The following is a 13,912-nucleotide window of genomic DNA, read 5'->3' on the forward strand; positions in this document are numbered from 1 at the left end:
GGGGACGCAGCCCCGCCGCTCTTATTTCAACAAGAAACTAATAACTCTTCTTAAAAATAATTGCCTTATATTATCACCAATGGTTCTCCTTGAGGATGGTAAGGGTTTCTGGTCTATTGACATGTTCAATGTAGTATCAATAAACCCGCCACACAGTGCCAGCTTTCCGGAATAGCTGTCATCTTTCCTCAAGGTTTTGCAGCTAGGAAAGGCACGAACATTTCTGCTGCCCTGGTGGGATAGGGTGTTTCCATGTCACCAACACTGACTAGATGAGACAAAAGATAACATGAGCTTGGGAATGCTGCAGAGGGCATGTTTAATGGGCCCATTTCAATAAATTAAATGGGTTTCTTAATAAATTATGAATATTAGGACCACAAGATATGCCTACCAATTGGTACCTCTCAACGGATGCTGAGCTAGAGTTATAGAGGCACAAAAGCCAAGGGGCTCCCTCCTCATCTTCCTGTTGAATAAATTCTTTTAGTCAATTTTCAATCAGTTCATCCCACACACCTCTGCTTCCAGTTCTGCTCTTTCGTCTGAAGGGAACTTTGGTGAGCAGTTATGAGAAATGTTTCAGAAAAGTTTTTTCTCCTCTCATGTTTAGACTTCTCTATCTAAGGAATCCCAGTGAGTTTCATAAGGGTTAAGCATTTCACCTCTTCCCCCCTATATAGCCACCCTATGATATCACCTGCGCTGATATCCTAGAGATCTCTGATTCTGGAGTAGCTGGAATGGTCACCTAAATTTTCTTGTAAGATGTCCCCAGAATTTTTGGTGACTTCCTTTCAGCCTTTCAATAAGTTTATAGTTTCTTCTGTCCCCTTTGGGAAAACAGGGTAAAATATTCTGGGCTACAGTTCATTAGGGTCTATGCCTCAGGGCACTGAGTTCACACACCATAATGCTGGGATCAGGATCTATTTTTGTAGGAGACACAAAGAAGTGGCAAAAAATATTGCCCCTTTGTCTTACGGAGGCCCCGTAAGCCGAGTGTACTTGCACCTTGAGCCCCAGCACGTCACAAGTCTTTATATGAGCAAAACCTCGATGGGCCCATATATTACGTGTGGTGCTGGCTTTTCTCTTGGAGTTCTATAGGACAAAGGTCAACTGATAGTCGATGGACATAAACTACAATCAGAGTGTAGGAGTCATTCCCTGAACCTGGCATCTACCAGCCTTCGTATATGTCAGAATAAAAACATATAGTTTAACCTGTGACATTTAGGTAGATCTAAACCACGACATACTACCAAAGGTAGGAACCTCATTCGGGGGACCCCTGTTTCTAAAGGGCAATTGTCTAGGCCATTTAAATCTACAGTGGAGTTTCTGGGAGATGGAGCACAGATCAGCATAGCTCCAAAGACAAGTCGGTCCACAGGCAGTAACCTAGCTTGAAGATACATGGCCAGCAAGCAGGCAGCAGCTTCAAGAGCAGTAGCAGAAGGCAACAGAGCTGTTGGCAAGCCAAAGGCCAGAGAAGAAAGACCTCTGACTTGTGCTCACTACATAGAGCATCCTACCCATGGGGCCTTGTCTATGGTTGCTCTCAGAAGGCAGGACCAGCCCCTCATGGATATCAAAAAGATGGCACTGCATATAAGGGAAAGAGCAGGTCTGAAATTCCTGCTGAAATAAAGAGAGGGTAGTTTTGGTTTTTATTGCGGGTAGGAGCAGGAGAGGATATGTTTTTGTGCGTGGCTAAGCTTCGTGCAGTTTCAACTTCTGTGTTGGCACCAGGGAGAGAGTACATGGGTTTCTTTGGCTTGCTTACCAGCTTAAACAATGTAGGGCACAAGAAGAAAGACAAGTGGGGCTTGTCAAACATCAAAAGAAGTCTGTGTCTTCAGTACACTGACTGATAAAACATGTTTAACAAAATTCTAATTTGGACTTGAAAGCTCAAAGCATATCATTAGCTCCAAGGATTGTCAGGTGTTTCCCTACATGTGACAGTCTCTGCTTGGTTTTGACAAAGTGTCTGCCAAACACGGAGATCTGAATAGCCATAGTTTGTTAGTGATTCTTTCAAGTAAAGAGGACACTCTCTGGCCAGCCTAGCTGGTTCAGCTTACAGGTCCACCTCCCAAGAGCCTTTCCTCGAGACAGCGCCAGTATTTGGGGGTGTGGCAGAAAGAACTGGAGTTTTACTTCCCATTTCCTTACATGGAGTACTGAACAGCTGTTTTCCCAAGATTCACAACCTTTAGTCCCACCTACTACCTCACCAGGGAAGTTTCTAGAGACAGACATTCTCCTTTACCATAAGCAAGTGGAGTAAATATTACATGGTCCACCTGTCGTTGGGTAGTCTGGCCTTGATTCATGCTAAGATGCTCGCAATTTTCACAATACTTGGTGACAAAGTCAACTTAGTGGAAAGAATACACAGCTTTTTAATATTATTATGAAAATAATTTTGATCTCATGGTCTTCCTAAAAATGTCTCTGGGACTCTTCCATTAGACGTTTGCATCATATACTTTGAAATCAAGCCATGGACAAGACTAGTTTCTTTTCTCTCATGCTATTATAAAACACGGTAAAGAATTAGGACCAGTCTTACTTACAATCCACCACACTGAATGCCTTACCAATCTTAGCTTTTCTCCAACTAAATCTATCTGTTAACTGATGGTATGTTCCATGCAGTAGTGATAGACACAGCAATAAATAATAGAAATAAATAATTTCTTTAATAGAAATATATACCGTGGTCTGTGTGTGATACCACAGCAAGGGGAAAGCGGCTGAAGTGGAGAAAGGGAGAGGAGCTGTATGCTGAGGACATGACCTGTGTGATGGCCTGGTGGCCCTAAAGAATGACGGCTGCTACTTCTTCAAACCCAGTTGCATCTCCAGACTACAAGGTGCAATTTACTCCTGAAAATTCCTCAAATTGCCCATAAGGCACAGCATAGTTTTGTGAAGGGACAAGGACAATGTGGAGACCCGTGTTGCATATGAGAAAGGACCCTTACGCATTAGACCTCCATAGCCCTGCTGGGTGTTCACCTCTGAGCTCCCAGCTTCCTATTGACTGGGTTCTAGGGGAGCAGCGGATGAAGCTGGGCATGCTTACCCTCCTCCTTGTCATTGTCCCTCTTCACTCCCACTTCCATGTTTAGATCTGAGAGAATATGACATGTGCATAATCATATAGGCTCCAATTTTGTCACTGTTCAGTGGGCATGCACTGATTCATCACTCGTCTCTGTCACATCGGTTACCTCTTCACCCCAGACTCCGGGCACAAACCTAGTGAACCGGCCCAGCTCTGTATGCATATTCCCTTCCACTCTTGGCATGAGAGGTAGAGGGAGCCCCTAAACACCCCTTGATTAAAGACTCCAATACAGTCTCCCATTGCCAACTGAATACTCAGCACAGAGGACTTAACACTGTGTAGTTGGTAAGGTATCTTTTTGATTTCTTCCTCTAGATAGAATGTGATGTCTTTGGAGGTAACTATCTCCTCCATAGTCTCAGGCTCGCCTCGTAGTGGGTTCCCTAGGAATTCTGTTCCTCTTTAATGATGCTGAAGATGACACTTAAGCGTCTATGTTGCCCACTGCATGCAATTTGATGTGCACCTGTGTGTGTTTTCCTTTTCTCTTGTGTCTACTTGGTTCCCCCTTTCCCCTGCTTTAAGATATTCAGTTCACGAGCTTTACATCTAAGAAAACTAAAGTTATCAGTCATTTCATCTTCTGCAGATCCCCCTACCAGATCTGATTCCGTAAAGTCCCCACAATCAGTACAACCAGCTTCTAAGCACTTACAGGTTGTTCTCCCTTCTGGGTACAATTGCTCTCTGCTGAGTGAAATTCTTGCCTCTGCTGGGAGGCAGGACTCAAGCTGGATGTGGAATAGAACACCTAAGGCCTTGGGGGAGCTTTGAAACTGCCTCGTATGGGTGTACGAAAGCATCCAGGGGGCCCCATACCCATACAGCCCTGCAGAATGTGGGTTTAACAAATGTTTCCCATGGTCTTTGCCCAGATTCCTTTTTAAAGAATTCTGAGTAGTTTACAAAGAAAAATAAGTTAACCATAGGGGATGGGAGAGGAAGCAAGGAGAAAGAAGTTCCTGTCTGGGAGGTGGGAAAGGTTAATAGCAAATGCGCATCCAAAGGTTTGTGCGCCTGTAAGCGTGGGCCATTCAATCGCCTCCTGCTTTTCTTGCAAGTGCCTGCAATGACTAATGGGGTGGCGCACGCCTTTAATCCTAGGACTCGGGAGGCAGAGGCAGGCGGATCTCTGTGAGTTCAGTACCTGCCTGGTCTACAGAGCAAGTTCCAGGCCAATCTGCATTGCATAGTGAGATTCTGTCTCAACAAACAAACAATGAAACTGCCAGTCACAACAGCCATATTTAGAAATAATCCTGCTGACTGAAAGAGGTGTGAACTGTGATACCTACTACCAAGTTCAGAGAGGTTCTTCTCCTGGGGCCTTTCATCAAGAAGCTCACATAGTGACCATGTTCTAAGAGATCAGAAGACAGTGCCCTAAGGTATCTAAGGGAGATTTGTCCTAAGAGCTCACGTGGTGACCATGTTTTAAGAGATTATGGTCTTAAGAGATTATGGTTTTAAGAGATTATGTAGTTACAGTGGTGGTGAAGTGTTCACAGTAACAATATACTAAGAGATCAAGTGATAGCAGCCTAAGAAATCATAAGGGGACCCTGTCATTTTATTTTCCCTGAGACAGGGTTTCTTTTGTGTCTGTAGCCTGGCTGTCCTGGAACCAGCTCTGTAGATTAGGATGACCTTGATCTCAGAGATCTGCCTGCCTCCGCCTCCAGAGTGTTGGGATTAAAGGCGTGCGCCACCACCTCCTCACTGTTACCCCACTTAAAAGATCACAAGATAATGAAGACCTAAGAAAACATAGTTAAGTGTCTTAAGAAAATTCCATGGTGACCCTGTACTAAGGACCATATGGTGGCTGTGTTCTAAAAGGTTCTATGGTGACTGTACAGAGAGACTGTATAGTGTCCGCATGCTAAGAGACAATGTGTTGACCATGCCCTAAGAGATTATTATATAGTAACTGTGTTCTAAGGGATCATATGGTGACCTCTCCTTAAAGGTCACATATAGTGGCCTGTCCTAACAGATTTTACGGTGGCTTTCACAGAGTGTTTTCCTATAGTGTCCCACCAAGTTCAGCCTTCGAGAGGGAAAAGGCATCTTTGATAAATAAAGAAGGCTTCCATTGAGCCCTCCAGAGGAAAGATTCCTGCCCCAGACACAGGCAGGACATCATGGAGCAGAAAACCAGGCAGAGCGAGACAGACAGGACAGGGCAGCATGAGGTCAAGTAGGAATGGACAGAACAGGCTGACTAGGTGAAACTGGACCTGCCAGGTAGGATGAAACAGGACAAGAATTGGTCATTCAAGGCTTAACCAATGAACAGAGTTTGGCAGGAAGGGAGGGGAGTGGGCAGCACAAGGCATGGCTCTGCTGTGCTGGACAGGACGGGGCAGAAGGCAGAGCCTGGCAAGACTGGGCAAGCCAGGGCAGAATTGAGCAGGGCTTCTAGAGTGGGGTAGAACAGGCAAGGCTTGGCAGGACTGGGCGTGGCTGGGCAGATTTGGGCAGAGAACAGAGCACAGCAGGACAGTAGGATAGGGTCTCAGTTTCTTCCTTTCTTTTTACATTTTTCTTATATTGAAAATAGATTTTTTAAAAATATGATATATTCTGATTTGTGTCTTCCTCAATTCCTTCCAGTTCCTTCCCAGCTCCCTTCCATTCAGAGCCACATCGTTTCTGTCTTTCATTAGAAAACAGACATCTAAGGATTAATAATAAAACACCATAAAATAAGGAAAAAAATCAGAACATAACAAAACAACCAAACAAGAAAACGCGCAAGGAAGGCATCTAGATGCAGAGACATACACATTTGCATACTTGCGAAACCATAAAAACCCCAAACCAGAAGCTGTAGTATACTCTCTAAGCACCTGTAAGGTTTCAAAAACAAAGGAATGCCCCGACTTAACATTATGGGACAAAGAATCTCCAAAGATGTTGTTGAGTTAATTTTGTGTTCATCATCTACCACTGGACATGAGGACAGCTCTAAGAGTGACTCATTTTTCCAGTGAGACACTCTTGGAGAAAACTACATGTTTATTTGTAAGCATCTATCAGTCTGAGATAGCTTCTGGGTTAGGGTTGGGTGTCCGTGTCTTTCTCCTTTCAGCTCTAGGACCCCATCTGGTGCAGACCTGTACAGGCCTGTGTGTGCTGCCTCGGTCTCTGTGAGTTCCTATGAGCACCAGCCCTGCTGTGTCTAGAAGGCTTTAGTTCCTTGGTGCCATCTTCTCTTAACACTCTTTCCGCCTTCTCTTTCACAGAGTTTCTCTCTCTCTCTCTCTCTCTCTCTCTCTCTCTCTCTCTCTCTTCCTTCCCTTCCAGTCCCTCTCTCTCTCCCCACCTCCCCTTTGCCTCCCTCTCTCCCATCCCCTTTCTCCTCTGTTTCTGTTCGGAAAAGGGCAAGCCTCCCAACCATAGCAACAAAACATGACATATTAAGTTGTACTAAGACTAGAGACCTCACCTACAGTCAAACACTCGGCCAAACTCGGGGAACCCTGCTGAAGAGAGGGAGGAAGGACTGTAGGAGCCAGAGGGGTCAAGGACATCCAAGAAAACCCACAGAATCAACTAGTCTGGTCTTCTAGGAGCTCAGAGAGACTGAATTGACATCAAGGGAGCCTGCATGAGACTGACCTAGGCCCTCTGCATATGACAGTTGTGTCACTTGGTCTCCTTGTGGGACTCCTAATAGTGGGCTGTCTCTGACTCTTTTGCTGGCTTTTTGAACCCTTGGGTTCCTCAAGGAGTTACTGAAGGAAGGAGAAATCCCCTGCTCTCAGCAGTTCCTAGAAATATGTACCTTAGAACCTGTCTTTTCTGGGTGTTAGGAAACTGCCTGCCTGGGTTCATTGTGGGTTGGTAACCCTGGCAAGGTCAATCCACCTTCAGACCTCCCTCGAAGGTGCTGGAGGTGTGCCTAGGCTGACTTATATTATCATGGTTGGTAAAGACATTTTGTCTAGACTGTGTTCTGTCCAGTAGTCCTTCTCCTCCTTGTTCTTCAAGATTGAACACAAATGGTACTTTCTATATGCCATCTTCCTACCATCGCGTAAGTGTCTGCCCCTTTACCTACCCTTACCTGGGATCACCAATGATTGGTATTTGTGCCAGCACTAGCTTTAGTTGGCATTTCTTCCTTCTTCCCTTCTCATTATGAGTAAGGGATATTACTTAAATGGTGTTGCCTTTGGTATATCTAATATTAATAACAAACTATTTGCAGTGTGCTATCCAATCAGTGCATCAGGACACCTTCCTGGGAGTCACAACCCAAAGGCAGCTTTGATACAGGATCAGAATAACATGGTGATGGGGGCGTTCAGCAGACTTCAGGAAGCGGAGACCCTAAGTCATTCAGCCTTAGGGGAAGAATATAAGTGAAATTTCTGACTCTTCATTTGTCTCTCTTAAAAACTGTGTGACTTCAGATCTCAGGGCTAATGGCCCTGAAAGAGATTCTCAGATGTGGGTCAGCAGCTCCCAGGATTTGGAAGCTTTGTGGAGACTCTTCTGGAATGTCACTGCCTAGTCGGGGCTGATTTTGTATCCCTTTAATCCTGTGGCATTCTCAGGGCTGACCCTCCTTCTAGCAGACTCTAGAATTTGTGGAGAGAGGACCACAAGCTCTCGGGTATCAGCCTAGTGGGGAGAATCCAGCGCCAACCCAGCAGATGCAGGTTCAGATCCCAGGTTGATGCCCCTCAGCTCATTTATGGTCTCTGAGTTTCAGTCCATAAGCAGGAAGGAGAGTGCCGGCCGAGTAGGAGATAACAGATCCATAACACAGAGTAGATCCTTAGTAGAGCCTGTGTCTGTGGCTGTCCTCCTAAAGAGGGCCTCCAGACTGCAGTTAGCCAAACCTGCCTGTGTAAGGAGGCTGGGAGCGCAGACTCTGGAGCCACACCCCAGACCTCCATCAACTGTGTTCTACTCACAGGCTGTGTTCCGGTGAGCCTGTCTCCTTATCCTCTCCCGCGATGTCACAGGGTACCTGGGAGGGGTAGATGGAATACTGCATGCAAATAGGCTCACAGCTCAGGGTCTAGTGCTAGTTGGTGCCAGCCCCACCAGGCCATTTCAGACAGTTGACACAGAAAAATGTTTCTGGGCCGGGGCTTTTTGCAGCTGCCTTGTGGCACTGACCTGGAGCTAACTCTCAGGACAGAAAGAGCTGCAGAGACCTGCAACTCCAGGTTCTTCTAGGACGTATTATGAAAATGAAAGGGGCCTCCAGGTAGCTGTCATTCTCACCCTGTGTGTCTTGTGATCTCAGACAGTCAGGGAACTGTCAAGGGCTCAGAGGCACATCTGAAGGCTTGGTGTGTAAGGTACAGTTAAACCCTGCACAGGGTCCCCCTCTCTACCCTTGCCTCAACTCAGTACCCCACCCACCCACCCACTTCCCCTTTTCTTGCAAACAGGATCTCAGATTTGTCGGATTCCATTGACACTGTAGATTTCTAAAACCAGGGCTGTTCTCTGTGTTTGAAGCTTTAACCTGATAAACAGTTAATGAATCAGGAGCAATGCTAAGGGCTCCGTCCTGAGGATGTCTGCAGGAAGGGGAGCAGGCCCAGGGATTTGATATGGAGAAGAGCTGCAGCTTAGAGATGCCTCTTCCAGATGCCACCTATCCACCAGGCACACTTAGGAGTAGTCACTACTGAGCATGCTCCAGGGCTGACTCATTGAAAACCAGCTCTCACACACAGAGCTATGGCCACAACTTTCTCAGGTTGTTGATGGCCCCTTGCTGAGACAGAAGAGAGAAGAGACCTGACCTGTGACCTAACTGGGGAGGCTCTGGCAGAGCTGGGCTGACAGGCAGGAAGCTGTCCCTGGGGAGCAGCCTCCTTGGCGGATCCCCAGGATGAGGTCAGGAAACCAGGTCCTGTACCAGATGGTCCTGAGGCTCTGAAGGATGCTATTCCCCAAGGCAAGGCATCAGAGGAGGGCAGTTACAGGGACAAATGGGATGTCAGCTTAGAAACCACCTTTGTGGGCATAGGCGGTCCTATTGTATTACCTGTGTGCCTAGGAATGGGCACATTAATACCCCAGCTGTGGGCAAAGGTGGAGGTCAAGGCAACCTGAGCAAAATGTCTGGGGTTGCTCTGTGAGTCAGACAGAGCCAAGAATAGGACCAGAATATCGGTTTCCAGAATGTAGTCAGGATGCTCCCGAGGCTCCCTGGGTACTAGAAAGGTCCTCGGAGATCCTTTATGAGGCAGCTGTGTGGCTGGAGAGTGAGGCGCAGGGAGATGCATCCGGGATTAAAACACCAATGAAACACAAAGAAAAAGACAGAGGGAAAAGACCTAAAACCCTCTGCTGGGGCTACCATGCAAAGGACAGTTTACAGATGCCCCAAGGGATGCTCTGTTCATGTCTAACAGGGTCACAACTCTCGTGACCACCGCCATCGAGGTTAACCTCCCCAGCTCTCCGGCTCACTTCCTCCTCAGGGCTCCTCTCTCTCTCAACAGACTGTCACTGCTCTTATCTCTTTCCACTTCCTGTTCCAGGACAGACTGCTCCATGCCCTCTGGACCTTGGTCTCCACCTGTACCTAACAAGGATGTTAGCGATTAGGAGATCAGTGCAGAGCAGACTGAGGAGGGGAACAGAGGCCTCTGGGTTCCCTTTCTGGCCAGGCAGCAGGAGTAACCACTTATCCCACAGATCCTCTTTCCTCCTCAGAAGAAATGGATATAAAGAAGGCTGTTCCTCGTAGGTCGGGCGATTATTGCGAGGCTAAAATAAAATGAGTCAGGCATGGAAAGGATGTGTCCACAACAAACAGTCGGAAAAGCACACGGCATAATTAACACAGCGTCAAGCTGACAGGGACCAGGTAAGGAGAAAGGGAAAGTTTATTGTCGTTTTCTCCTTGTCTTCTGTATACATTCTCTCTCCTGTGTCCCATCTCACCATGGAATTGCTGACTTCCTGCTCCCCTCCCCATCTAGAAGTTTCAAAATGAGTTTTAAGATGAAAATGAGTTCATGAGCCTAACTTTGCCTAAATCTCAGATTTTAAGCCTGTTCTAATATTGATATTTTTAATACCACTTTCTCCAGCCCCAAGAATTCAAATTGGATTTTTATCTGTTTGACACTATGCGTTAAGGTAAAAACAATTTAATCTGGATGCACTAATGTCATTTGCACACAGCTACCACTTACAAGCCATGTCCTAAAAATGTCTGCCTTACCTTGAGTAAGTTTTAGTGGGGATAGATTACAAAGCAGATGCAATAAATGCATCATAAAGAAAGGTATAAAATTCAAAGACCTTAATCAATTGCAAGTACAGGTTTAGACATAAAGGAATGAGTAATTTCTTTAAATAGAGTTGTAGTTGAGACTGCATTTTGACTCACAGAAAATGTTGTCAGGCATGGTTTCATGAACACAGTTTTTTATATATATATATATGAGCCCCTATGGTGATAGAATGTTAAGGAAGGAAGGAAGATGCTTGCCACTGGCTGCATGAGAAGACTTCAGGGAATGGGCCAATAGCATTAACCACGCCTCAACCAGAAACCAAAGCCTGGAGGATTCCTGTAATCCTCAAGGTCATGTGGCTAAAGGAAGGGCAAGGGAGGATGGTGAGCCTTCAGTTTCATGACGTCATTGCTTTCTGAAGTTTTAATGTGTCTCTTTGTTGGGTTTGGAGTGTCCTCTTGTGTTACAGCCTCACGGTTTTCTTTTGAAACCTCATTTACAGATCCAAATAGTATTTTTTTCTTTCCTGTGTTAATTTTCAGGTTCTGTAGCAAAGAGCCTCAGGGTTCTATGGCTGTTGATCCCACTGTCTGAGTGCCTGGGGGATGGGTTAGGAGATTTAGACCCGACCCCACACCACCATAGCTTGAATGTGCTTATTACTGTTTGTCTTTCAGTCCTGGATTCAGAAGAAAACCAAATTTAAGGCAATTCCACAGCCAAAAAGGTAACATGAAAGCCACATCCAGAGGAAACCGCCCCTCCTGGGTCACCAGATTTGTGTGGCTGTCGGTGAGTGCGGATTGGGTGCTTGGGGAAGCTGTTGTTTTTCCAGTTGTGAGCTTAGAAGTCAGGCCAGTGAAGAACAAGCCCTGGAATGGGCTCTGTTCTTGTTCCAGGTGTGAACCTGCCCCAGGTGTGAACCTGCCCCAGGTGTGAACCTGCCCCAGGTGTGAACCTGCCCCAGGTGTCAACCTGGAGTTGCTAGAAGCACCTGCATGCCCAGCTGCTCAGGGAAGTTTTGTTTGGCTCAGGTAATCTGGAGCAGCACCAAGGTCTGCCTCGGCAACGCCCAGGCTCTTTTCTGAAAAGAGGACATTTGGTGTCTTGAAAGGCAGCATGTCCCCAGCTCCTCACATGGTACATGTACTTTTAAAGGGAGGATTGCAACATTGCTCAGTGCTGAACGAAGGCCCAGAGATGTGCACCCTCATACCACCCAAAGTCCACATGGACAGATCCGAATCCTCTTGTCTTAGGATCTCAAAGCACCTCGCCTGGCATTACAAATGATTCCTCCAGAAAATTGAGCCAGAAGAACAGAGCTTGCTGCACTGAGATAGCGAGGAGCCTGTGAGTCGTGAACAAATTCCCAGGCTGCAGGAGACCTTGAAACGTTGTTAGAAATTTGATGGGATTTCTTCCTAGTTCCACCTCAGGGAGCCTGGAAAGAGAGGGCAGGTTTTGTACTGTTTGAATCAAATTTTCATTGCAAATGAACTAATCCTAAAGTGGGGGTTAAGTCATTACTAAGGGACCCAAGGAGCAATCACGCTTCACATATGTGAATGTTTTCTATATTAAGAGAATAAATAACACAGTTTCATTGTGTACCCACAAGTCCCCCTGCAGTCTATCAGCAAGATTTCACCAAGAGATAGATCCCAGGCAGGCTGCAAGACAGAAACAGATGTGCGGTTCATGACAGTAAATGCTCAGTGTCCGGTAACCAGCGATCACACCATGAAAGAATGGTGGTGACAATTTTAAGGGGCGTGTGTGTCATTTTACTTTATTGTCTTCTGAAACTCGACCACAGTTTATTTGTAACTGCGGGATGACGATCATTTTCAGATACTTGTGAGCATGCAAAACAGAACCACAGAATTTTAAAAGCCAAAGAGATCATAAAGATCACTTCATTTGACCTGCCTGACAGAAACAGGGAAACTGAGGCTTGGCAGTTAAGGTACATGTTACTCTTCCAGAGCACCTGTGTCAGTTCTTAGCATCATGCGGGGAGGCTCACAACCATTTCAAACTCCAAAAACTTTTTTAAAAACTTAAGCTTAATCACTTTTTGTGATACAATCCAATTTGTGCTATCAATTAAATACAGCATCAAGACAGTACTCTAGAGCCTACCTAGATCCCCATTCTCTCTGTTTCGACTGAGGAATGCTTTTGTTCAGTTGAACGATGATAAACTGTGTTCTTCCTTTCTCCTGATTAGGCAAATGGCTGGTGATTATGTCTGTTGCAACATAAAGCCACCATGCATCGATTAGGGATCTTCTCTCTCTTTCTTCTTGCTTTCCCATGCCTTCTGTTCCGTTCACAGGGGTAAGGACACAGACGTAGAGCTGTGTCCAAAGCATGGACTCCATGCTAAGCAGTAAGAGTTTTAAAAGTTGCATTGATGCATCTGTGTGTGTGCTGGGAAGATGGTACGCGCATGTCATGAAGCTCGTGTGGACGGCAGAGGACAACATATGGGAGTCAGTTCTCTCCATCCACCCATGGGTCCTGGGGATGGAACTCAGGTGGTCAGGCCTGGTGGCCAGCACCGCCACTCACTGAACCATCTCACCAGCCCTAAGAGAGCTTTTAATCTGATCCTTCCAGCACTGCTGTTCTAGAGATTTCTACTGATAGCTTTAAATCTTCTCTTTACCTACCCATTATCATGACGTCACTTAAATGTTCACCTCATAGGGATCCTTCCCTTTCCTAGCAATCGCACAATGCTGTGAACATGACAACCCTTGTAGACTTGTGCAGGAAAAGGATAATACAGTACGTTAGGGGTGTTGGGGCCATTTCATGCGTCCCTCTTACTTAGCTCATCCTTACAGTGCCCTTCAGGGCCGTACAATATCCTCTCCCATTTTGCAGGAGAAGTAGTTGGGACTCAGAGAGTTTAAGGTTATAATGTATGGAAGGTAAGACGCTAAGCAAGAGGCAAGGCTGGGGCTTGAACCTAGTGAGTGTAATAGATCCTGACAGCTGTGCTCTTTTAGTCTTGTTAGACCTGACTTGAAGCTAAGGGTCAAGGTTGCTAGCATTGGAAGTATATTTAAATGAATAACAATAACAAAGATATGTTAGGGTAAATAGTAAGAGACATGGGAATCCCGTCTGAATGAAGCCATGAAACACACCTGGGAAATACAGGATTGAACAAAGAAAGGGGCATCCCTTGGCCTTAGAAGATTTCAATGTCATCAGTTTTCTGGTTCTGCTTAAGTTCATCTAGAAATTGAATGTAACCCCAGTGGAACCGATGCTATGCCTTTCATTCTGAAGCAAAACAAAATGATGCCAAAAGTTCATGTGGAAAATAGTCATGGAACGGTAGAAAAGTAGCTCACTGCGAGTAGGGCCAGGAGACGTTAAAGCACACTGAAAACTCCTGGCAATTAAAATAGTGCCACACTCAGTCACAAATAGACAAACTGCAAATAGAAGTTTAGAAAGCAAATCTACATGTCTAGCATATGTTAAAGGAAACGCCTTTCATCATCAAGGAAAAGATAGATATTTGAAT

This window comes from Microtus ochrogaster, unplaced genomic scaffold, assembly GCF_000317375.1.
Source record: "Microtus ochrogaster isolate Prairie Vole_2 unplaced genomic scaffold, MicOch1.0 UNK26, whole genome shotgun sequence".
Classification (NCBI taxonomy): domain Eukaryota; kingdom Metazoa; phylum Chordata; class Mammalia; order Rodentia; family Cricetidae; genus Microtus; species Microtus ochrogaster.